Source organism: Herpailurus yagouaroundi, unplaced genomic scaffold, assembly GCF_014898765.1.
Source record: "Herpailurus yagouaroundi ecotype Mexico unplaced genomic scaffold, PumYag 159, whole genome shotgun sequence".
Taxonomy (NCBI): Eukaryota; Metazoa; Chordata; class Mammalia; order Carnivora; family Felidae; genus Herpailurus; species Herpailurus yagouaroundi.
Window position 1 is genome coordinate 39,915,894 of NW_024412400.1, and position 9,843 is coordinate 39,925,736.

Consider the following 9,843-nt stretch of genomic DNA (forward strand, 5'->3'; position numbering starts at 1 on the left):
GAGAGGATGTGGAGAAACGGGAACCCTCTTGCACTGTTGGTGGGAATGCAAATTGGTGCAGCCGCTCTGGAAAGCAGTGTGGAGGTTCCTCAGAAAATTAAAAATAGACCTACCCTATGACCCAGCAATAGCACTGCTAGGAATTTATCCGAGGGACACAGGAGTCCTGATGCATAGGGGCACTTGTACCCCAATGTTCATAGCAGCACTCTCAACAATAGCCAAATTATGGAAAGAGCCTAAATGTCCATCAACTGATGAATGGATAAAGAAATTGTGGTTTATATACACTATGGAATACTACGTGGCAATGAGAAAAAATGAAATATGGCCTTTTGTAGCAACGTGGATGGAACTGGAGAGTGTGATGCTAAGTGAAATAAGCCATACAGAGAAAGACAGATACCATATGGTTTCACTCTTATGTGGATCCTGAGAAACTTAACAGGAACCCATGGGGGAGGGGAAGGAAAAAAAAAAAAAAAAAAGAGGTTAGAGTGGGAGAGAGCCAAAGCATAAGAGACTGTTGAGAACTGAGAGCAAACTGAGGGTTGATGGGGGGTGGGAGGGAGGAGAGGGTGGGTGATGGGTATTGAGGAGGGCACCTTTTGGGATGAGCACTGGGTGTTGTATGGAAACCAATTTGACAATAAATTTCATATATAAATAAAAAAAAATAATAAAATAAAATAAAATAAAATAAAATAAAAGGCAAAAAAAAAATAAAGTATATGGATAACCAGAAAAAAAAAAAATAAAACAAAAGATAGTCTTAAAAAAAAAAATAAATAAAAGGAAAAAAGTAGATACACAAAGGTGCACAAAGGGAGAACCTCATGTGAACCTGAAGGCAAATATTGGGGTGATGTGTCTACAGCCCAAGGAATGCCAAAGTTGCCAGAAGCTAAGAGGAAGGCCTAAGTGATATTCTCCTTCACAGTCAACAGAAAGAACAACCAACTGATACTTTGATTTCAGACTTGTAGCCTCCAGAACTGCAAGAAAAAAAATTCTGTTGTTGAAGCCACTTCATTTGTGGCACTTTGCTATGACAGCCCTAGGAAGGTAATGCAGCACAGAGGGACCTTCGTGGAATGCCTTTCCCTCTCACATAGCTGTTGTTCTCTTCCCATCGGGCTGCCTCATTTCCTGGGTCTGTGTCCAGTCTTTTCTGTGAGCACCTGGTGCCATTAATAGAATAAGAACCTGCAAAAAGGTCTGGACTTGTCAATTTCTTGGCCTCTTGGAGATTTCCCGCTGTTGCACAGTCTGCATTTGGTCTTCACCAATTTGTCAGCTATTCTGGCTGAACTCTCCTTACCAGTGTCCAGTTTCATTACCCCGACCTGTGCGCTCACTGTGCCCTTGTGTGCGTGTGCCAGATCCAGAGATTTGGTGCCATTTTTTGCCTGGCAATTTAAATGGTTCGAAACAAGTTATACATTTGAAATTAATCTAGCTTGTTTTTATTGTAAGGTGGGGAGCAGCACCCCCTCTAGCTTTCTATATTATTAGGTAGAAGCCTGAGGCCACATCTCTTTAGTAGTGCTGGAGAAATCCTATATCCAGTGGGCTTTTGAGGGTTATATTTTGTTGTCTGTTTTTTTACGTTGCTTTTATTTTGTTTTGTGTCACATCGTGCTGTGCTATAACATGTATTGTACTCTCTGTGACATACTCAGTCATTTTCAATTTAAAGTTTAGAAAAATTCAAATCATCGAAGTTTTTTTTTCTTCATCTCTATTTTTTTTTTTATCTCACATCTTTTTTTCAGATTTAATACTTTTCCTTTGTTTGCTTTGCTACAATGTACCTGTTAGTATTTTTTTTTGTCTGAAAGAATGTCTGGGAATTGAATTTTCTAAGTTCTTGAATTTCTGAGCCAGTATTTATTTTAGTTTAAATTTAAGTGATACTTTGCCAGAGTAAATGATTTTACATGCAAAATAATCTCTAAGAAATTTACAGACTATACTGTTTACCAGTAACATATATGTTTGAAGATAACAATGTTTGATGTTATTCTGATCTCCTTTCTTTTTAAAAACCTCATGACTGTATTTTTTTAATTGTTTGGAAATTTCAGTGTGCAGTTTGCAACCCTAAAACTCTGGGAAGGTTTGGACCAACCTCTGAATAATCCATGAATGTTATTGTCAGAAGAATAAATTATTGTCTGCCCATGGTCTCATTTATAAGAAACCAAAATTCAAAATGTAAAGACTAATTTCTATTTAATTTTCTAGTAGAGATATCTTTCTCTTTTCAAAACTTCTTGGGCTGCCTGTGTGGCTCAGTTGGCTGAGCATCTGACTTTGGCTTGGGTCATGATCTTGTGGTCGAGGTCTAGCTTGCTGCTCTCAGCACAGAGACCGTTTGGACCCTTTGTCCCTCCCCTGGTCATGTGCACATACATATTCTCTCTCTCCCTCTCTCTCTCTCTCTCTCAAAAGTAAATAAATCATTAAGAAAAAAAAAAAACCTTCAGTAGCAGTCAGTATTTGTCAAAACAGTATTTTATTAAAGCACTATATTTCCATGTGTTATATTTTCCACTCTAGTTTATAGCTAGGTTTAAGGTAGACCTAAGTTTCATTTCTATCGTACCAAGGAATATAAGAATTCCACTATCTTAATCCTTTACAATTTTATTGAAATTTCATTTAAAGGCCAATTTTAAGGCATTTTCAAAAAGAGTATTCCATTCTATCCACATTCATGTAGGCTCCTAGTAACCACATATTTATTCATTTCAAATATAATTTCTAAAATTAAAACCGAAACACAGAGAAAAAAGTCCATTTTATTTTAGTTACTTATGCAGATTTCTTAAATGTTTTCTAAAATGTCTGTTATTTGGTATCTAATATAATATTAATATAAGAAAGCATAATAATATAGAATTTTAACTAGTATTTGAATTCTGAAGTAGCAGTTGCCCTTATTTTCTACTTAGTAGTGATCGTGTGTCATTGAAAATTCCCTGTAATATACTTTAGAGCTCACCGTTCCATTTCATTCCTTAGGACTTAATACATATCTGGCTCATATTCTGTGCAAATACTTTGAAACTTTAAAGGTGTTAAAATACCTCATAGATTTCAATTTTCCCATTAGATTTCTTCAGAAGAAAACATGGCCCAACTGTCCTGTAATTAGCTCTGTTTACTGAGATTTGAGTTTTTAATGACTTTCTTCGCTATGGACTGGTGTTCCATTCCTATTTCTCTTCTTGGCTCTTTTAAATCAATATATTAATAGAAAATAAGCAAGTAGTTTATTTTAGATGAATATGGTAATTGAAAATTGGAATGAAGAAAGTTATTCATGCTGAAGCTTCTACATGGCATTGATTTTAAAGTTTTGGAATGTTGGGTAAAGAAACTAAAACTGGTCGTAGGAAAATGCTAGCACTGTTGGGTGGTTGACAGTGAGAGATTTAGAGTAATTAGCATATGGTTACATTGCCCTTTGATCTAATGTAAAAATGTGCAAACATTTGGCTTCTGAGGTCAGAGTGCAAACCTCCACAGTGAATTTAAAATCAAATCATTTTGGTTAAGAGAATAAACTTATTCTAGAGTATGGTTTATCTTTAGCCTTATCTCTATATAATCAGTCTTTATTCTTTGAACATCTATTTGTGCTGTACATTCTGCTAGCAATTTTATGTTCATTAAATTTTCATGGCCATAAGAGGAAGGCATTACTATCCCTATTTTTTAGCTGAGGAAATAGATGCTCGGAGACATTGAGGTAACTTCCTCATATATCGTACTTTTTGGAATCAGTTGTGCAAAAGTATGTCTTTCACTAAGATCTGACATCTTTTTTATTGCTTTATGCTGTGTCTCCGCTACTCGTATTTTCTTGTGTCCTCAAATGTATAAGGCAACTCTTATTCTGCAAGAAAAATGGATTCTTTCTATACTAATTGAAAACATTTTATTAAATATGAGTGTTGACTTTTTGAGCTGGGTCATTCTTCTGGGGGTAGGGCTCACCTGTTATTTTGTGTATTTTATGATATTTGGCACTGTTGCTATTCTCTAGTCACCGGATGCTAATAACACCTCCATAGTTATGATAACCAAAAATGGCTCCAATAATTTCAAATTCCTCTGTGGCAGGGGGGACGAATGACCCCAGGGTTAAGATAGGTAGAAAGTTAACATAGTATATGTTTGCTAAGGTGGGGTTACTTTTCTCTTATTTAAAATATTTTTAAAACATTTTTAAACATTTAGAATATGCCATTTTCTGATGGCATTTTTAGGAGGGGGAAGTAAGGGAAATATGATAGTTGAGGACTTACATTGTAGAAGATATTGTGCTATTTTTATTTACATAAATTGTGTCTTTTTATAACCGAACAATCCTATGAGTTATAAGTTAAATCGTTATCATTTTGCCGATAATATGTTAAATATTTGGCCCAATCAAACAGATAGACTCTTGATGGACTTGTGATTCAAATTCTTAGTTTTTCTTTGCACTAAACTATGACCTACTTAGGGATAATTTTCAGTCTCTTCATAAATAAAGACATGGAAAAATACATTGGAATATATTCATTCCAATTACTGCACTGTTGAGTGGTTGAACAACCGCATTTCAAGGGCTAGCTAATTTCATACGACAGTTGTCATCTTTGTTTCCTTTAGTATTTATATTCTTACATCACTCATCAAAAATTTTGCCTCTCATTGGCTTGCAGTGATTTCTTTTACTTGACAATGTATTTCTGGTGTCCATTCCTCAAAAAAGTAAATTCCCTAAGCCAAAAGCAATTTATTGCATTTTCTTACTCTTGTGGTATCATTCAATATGATATTTCTATCATGTTGGAAAAATTACTTGGGTGATACATTACAATAAAGAGAAATAGTTTTCTTCAAAATTCTGTATTCCTTTAAAGTGCTCTCAGTAAAAAAAAAAAAAAAAAAAAACTATTATAACACACCCAATGCTTATAACAATGGAATATTTGATAGATATACAATATAAATGACCAGTAATTTAATTTGTGTAGTTAAGGTCCATTTTTCTCCTTTAGTTGAGGATAATAGAGAACACTTTGATAAAGAAATAATGAAAATCTGTTCTCGACTAAACACATTTTAAAATAGCTTCACTCAGATGTTACTGGAAAGGAAAATTCATGTTTGTTGGAGTGTCCTTGTTGGGAGACAAACAAACTGCACTTCCATGTATTTAAAACAGTCTCAGTTTTGATGTTAGCAATGATTCACCATCTGCTTCATGGAAAGCGATATCAGCCTTGCAGCTGAGATAAGCAGTTTATGATATCAAATAGATAAATGGAGGGGAACCATCATTCTCTGTCAGAAAGTAGGGTAGGCAAACCAATTTCCATATATTACATTCCCCACTAGTGTTTTTATGTTTCTAACATCTGACTTACATTGGAGCACTGACATTGAACACATTTTTCCTGCTAGTCTCTCACTTACATTGGAGAAGTCCAAAGCCCACACCTGTATTTCTATTTGACACTTACTGAACATTGACATACAATGCCCATATCAAGTGATGATGAGGCACAAAGGAAACATCAATTTGTTTAGGGAAATCTTTAGTTATTCTGTCTCTTCTATGAATTGAAGGAATTTACTGGATTTTCCATTATTTTTAGAAAATTACTCAGAATAATTATATTTGTTATTGTTAGTCTTGTGCATGGACCAATGTCTTAGTTAAAACCATCAAGATGACTGAGGCAGTGATTGATATCAGTTTGGGAAATCATGAAAACAGAGGAGCTCAACATAATGAGTTGTAGTTGTGATTTTTCATTATAATTCAGTGAATGCAACGAGCATAGGAACTTCACTGACAGGTTGTTACTCTAACAATTAAAAAAAAAACCTGATTCCCAGAGCATAATCAATAGCTACTTTTTCTCATATAGCTATTGGCTGTCAGGAAGAATGGCAAATGGTTTGAAAGGGATTTTTTTTAATCACACCAATTCTGTGACTCCTTTTTACAGATGAGAAGACTGAGGTTTGAGAGACTAATTTATCCAAGGCCACACAGCTATTAAATATCATAGTTTAGAGTAGAACCCCTCTGTTATATTTCATAGATGGTACACTTTGATTCCTCAACACTACCATGTCTGTGGATTCTATTACTAGAATCCACTAGAAAAGGGTGGTACTTTGGAAATCTGGTAAATTATTTAACACATGTTCTATGGAAGGAATTACAGCCATATCATGATCTTTACTGAAGGAAAGATGTGTTCTTCTCTTCCCTTTTCCTTTAGTTTTTATTTTTAAATTTGAATTTCTCTCAGTAATAATGCACATAACTTTGTCATATGTTTGTCTTATAACACATATAAGGAGCAGTCTCCTGCCTCAAACCTCGTCATTAGATTCTGGCTTTTCAGAGGTAAATGTGTTTTATATTGTTGCCTGGTATTTCTGATACTTACATTCATATTTCCAGCACATGCTTATTCTGCTACTTTGTTTTTGTTTTCCATTTTATATATTATTTGTTGATTTTCTATGGAAAACTATGGGAACTTGACTTTGTTCACTGCACCACTCAAACACATACACTTGTCCTCTCATACTCTTAATAGATTCCTACCGTAATTTTGGCCTTTATATATATTCAGTGTTTGTATTATGATAACTATGTAAATATTGTTCATGGCTCAGTGACCTTTGTTTAAGTTCCACTCCTAGTCACATTTCTTTATCTTTCTTGGAGTCAGTAGTTGCTAATATTTTGTTTGAATAGTTTTATAAATAATTTATTTTCTATAATCTTCCAATCATTTGACACAATTATTGTGTCTAATTGATCTAATCTGATTGAACAGAATCTTCTTTCCTTCTCCAAATTGGACCTAGTCTCTAGGCCTCTTACAGAGCACTTGTCCCGGGCCCTACCGTCATCTTAAAGAATTCTCTTCCTCTATTTTCCATGTGGATTCTCCTGTTCCCACGATCCAGTGGCATCTTTGTTTTTGTTTGTTTCATCATTTTGTAACATATTTTGTTTAATATCTTCTACAACATCTTTATGAGGATGGGTAGATGGAAATTAAATGTTTGAGTCATTGGGTATATTAATATATGCCGATTTTACCATCACAGGCTCAGGTTCTTTATCACTTGAAGGTCCACTGAGAAGGTTAAGAGGCTTCCAGTGAGTATTAAATGAAGTCATCTTCTGCGCCTTCCAGGCAAACTATATTGAAAATTAAGTCCATAATCTAATTTTAAGTGTAGCAAAGACACAAAGGAGACTTATGAATAGCATTAACAGCTCTCCTCTGACAAAATTGTGGACCTGATAGAGAAAGAGTGACAGCCTGAGCCCTTTTTTGTCCCTTTCTATGAACATGTTTGAGAATCTCCAATTCCTGAACATTACAGGCTAATAAGAAAATCTCCCTGCATTTAGAGAAGAGCAGTCTCCTCTTGACTTATAGAAACTTCAGTTCAGGAAGGTGTCTCATCAGGTTATGGTTTTGTACTTCAAAGAGGGAACCTCTCAACTCCTGGAGAATAGTCAAAGGGAAGTCACAGCACAACTTGAGCAAAGGAAATTTTGTTTCTTCCCCAGAATTAAATAGCTTATACCCAGAAAGAATTGTAGGACTTCACTTTGGCTATGCTAGTAACTTGGGAAAGCAACTGGGTGTGGCTCTTCTGAGCTGTAGATAAGGGAGACATTCATAAAGGGCCAGAAATATAAATAAATAAATAAATAAAATAAATAAATAAATAAATAAATAAATGACATTGGAATGCTATTTGTGAGTCAAAATCAAAGGCCTCGTAAGAACTCTTGGAATCAGTCCTAATATGCTATTGGGATGACTCCTTGAAGCTTGGACGTGTCACTGATCTAAGGGGAGATACCAAAATTGCTTTGATCCAGAATTGAGGAGAGGTCTAAAGCTTCATGGAAGCAGAATGGTTCATGAGTGTAGATGAAGACCAAAGAATCTACATCCTGGATGTGCTCCCTAGAAGAACTCAAATTTCATTCAATAAGGCAATACACAAGAAATCACATATTTAAGAAGATTAATGGAGATGGTGCACTAGGGACCAGGGTTGAGAGGAAGACATCTGAGGTACAGCACCTTAGTACAGAACCAATGAAGATGGTGGAATTTGAGAATATTAGAGTCCGTGTGCAGTCACGTAAACATCAGTGACAAAGAGGATATAACACTAGTGGGAAAATTAGTGTTGTAACCAAGTTTCTTTAACATGCAGGGGTCTGTTTGATGTCTAATACACCACTGCATTCTTACGACAAGATGGATGAAAAACTGTTTTCTTTAACTTTATAACCAGAAAAAGACCTGGCCAGGAGAAGGCTGATACCAGTCATCACAATGGAAAATCTTAATTTCCTCTTCAGTGTCCAGATTTGATCCTATTCTGATTCTCAAAGTCCATCAGTTTAACATTGAGAAGGGTCCCCTTATAGAAAAACTCAGCAAGAGATAAAACAGGCATATACATAAGATAGTTCTTACCCAATATTATCCCCAAGTGACCAGTGGCCAATTGCCAATCTAGCTGTACTTTGAAAAAGAGGGCATACTCAGACCTCATTGGAGCTGTTGAATACAGAATTTGAGCTGATTCTGTTACCAGGGAGCACCAAAGGCCATCATGGTTCAGGGTAGGAGTGGAGGTTGATGGAGGCCATGTATTAATTGAAATCCTGGCCAATGGGTTCAGTAGATTCAGAGACTCACCCTATGGTGACTTCCTTGATTGGCAAGTATAATTGCCAGATGCCTTGGATTGGTTCCCCAATGAGAGGCATCAGAGCCATTATTATAGAAATGTCCAGTGAATCTTGATTGTCCAGTGAATTCCTTAATTGGCAAGTATAATTGCCAGATGCCTTGGATTGGTTCCCCAATGAGAGGCATCAGAGCCATTATTATAGAAATGTCCAGTGAATCTTCTATATATATTAAATAGTAAATTAGGAGCAAATGTGCACCTCAGAGGAATTAGATAAGCATCATACTTCCAAAAGTCATAGGATGCGAAAGGGATGGTAGATGTACCTTCTTTATCTGTATGGCCACTGGAAAATTCATATTGGCCATAGTAGAAGATGGCACATCACTGCAAACTTAGTCAAGTAGTGACCCCAAATGCCTATAGCAATGGCCAATTTGCTAATGTACTCTTGGATTAACTTTGTTTTTTCCCCATAAAATATTTTTTGTTACTATTTCTTATGGACATTTTGAGAATGTCTAATTACAAGTCCTTTGCTTAGGTTCTGAATTTCTGGAAAATTCAGGCTAAACCAGCCATTTTATTTTTAAATTATACATAGCTTCTCAAAATGGCCACCTTGATTTACATTTCCTCTTATCAAGAGTTCAATCCATTGAATCAATCTTTGAGTCTAGGCTAGGCTTCTGACTTTTGACTAATGGAACTTAGTGGAAGTGCCATTGTGCCAGTTCCAAATTGAAACATAAAACGTTCTTGTGGCTTCCACTCATCCTGGTTTTGGTACTCCATGATTGCCATATGGACTAGTTGCCATATATGATACTACAAAGAGTGAAGCCACTGTTTAAACCATCATAAATCAGCTAGTCACAACCAACTCTCTAGCTAACGGATATGGGAGACTGGCTGAGATCCGTCTGCCTCAAACAAGAAGAATCACCCAGCTGCTTGGCTCAAAGCCATCCAACCCTCCAAAGGAGAGTAACTTAGATGATTGACAGCTGACTACAGACATATGACTGACCCTAGAAGAAGAATGGTCCAGCTGGGCCCAGACCAAATTACAGATCCACAAAATCA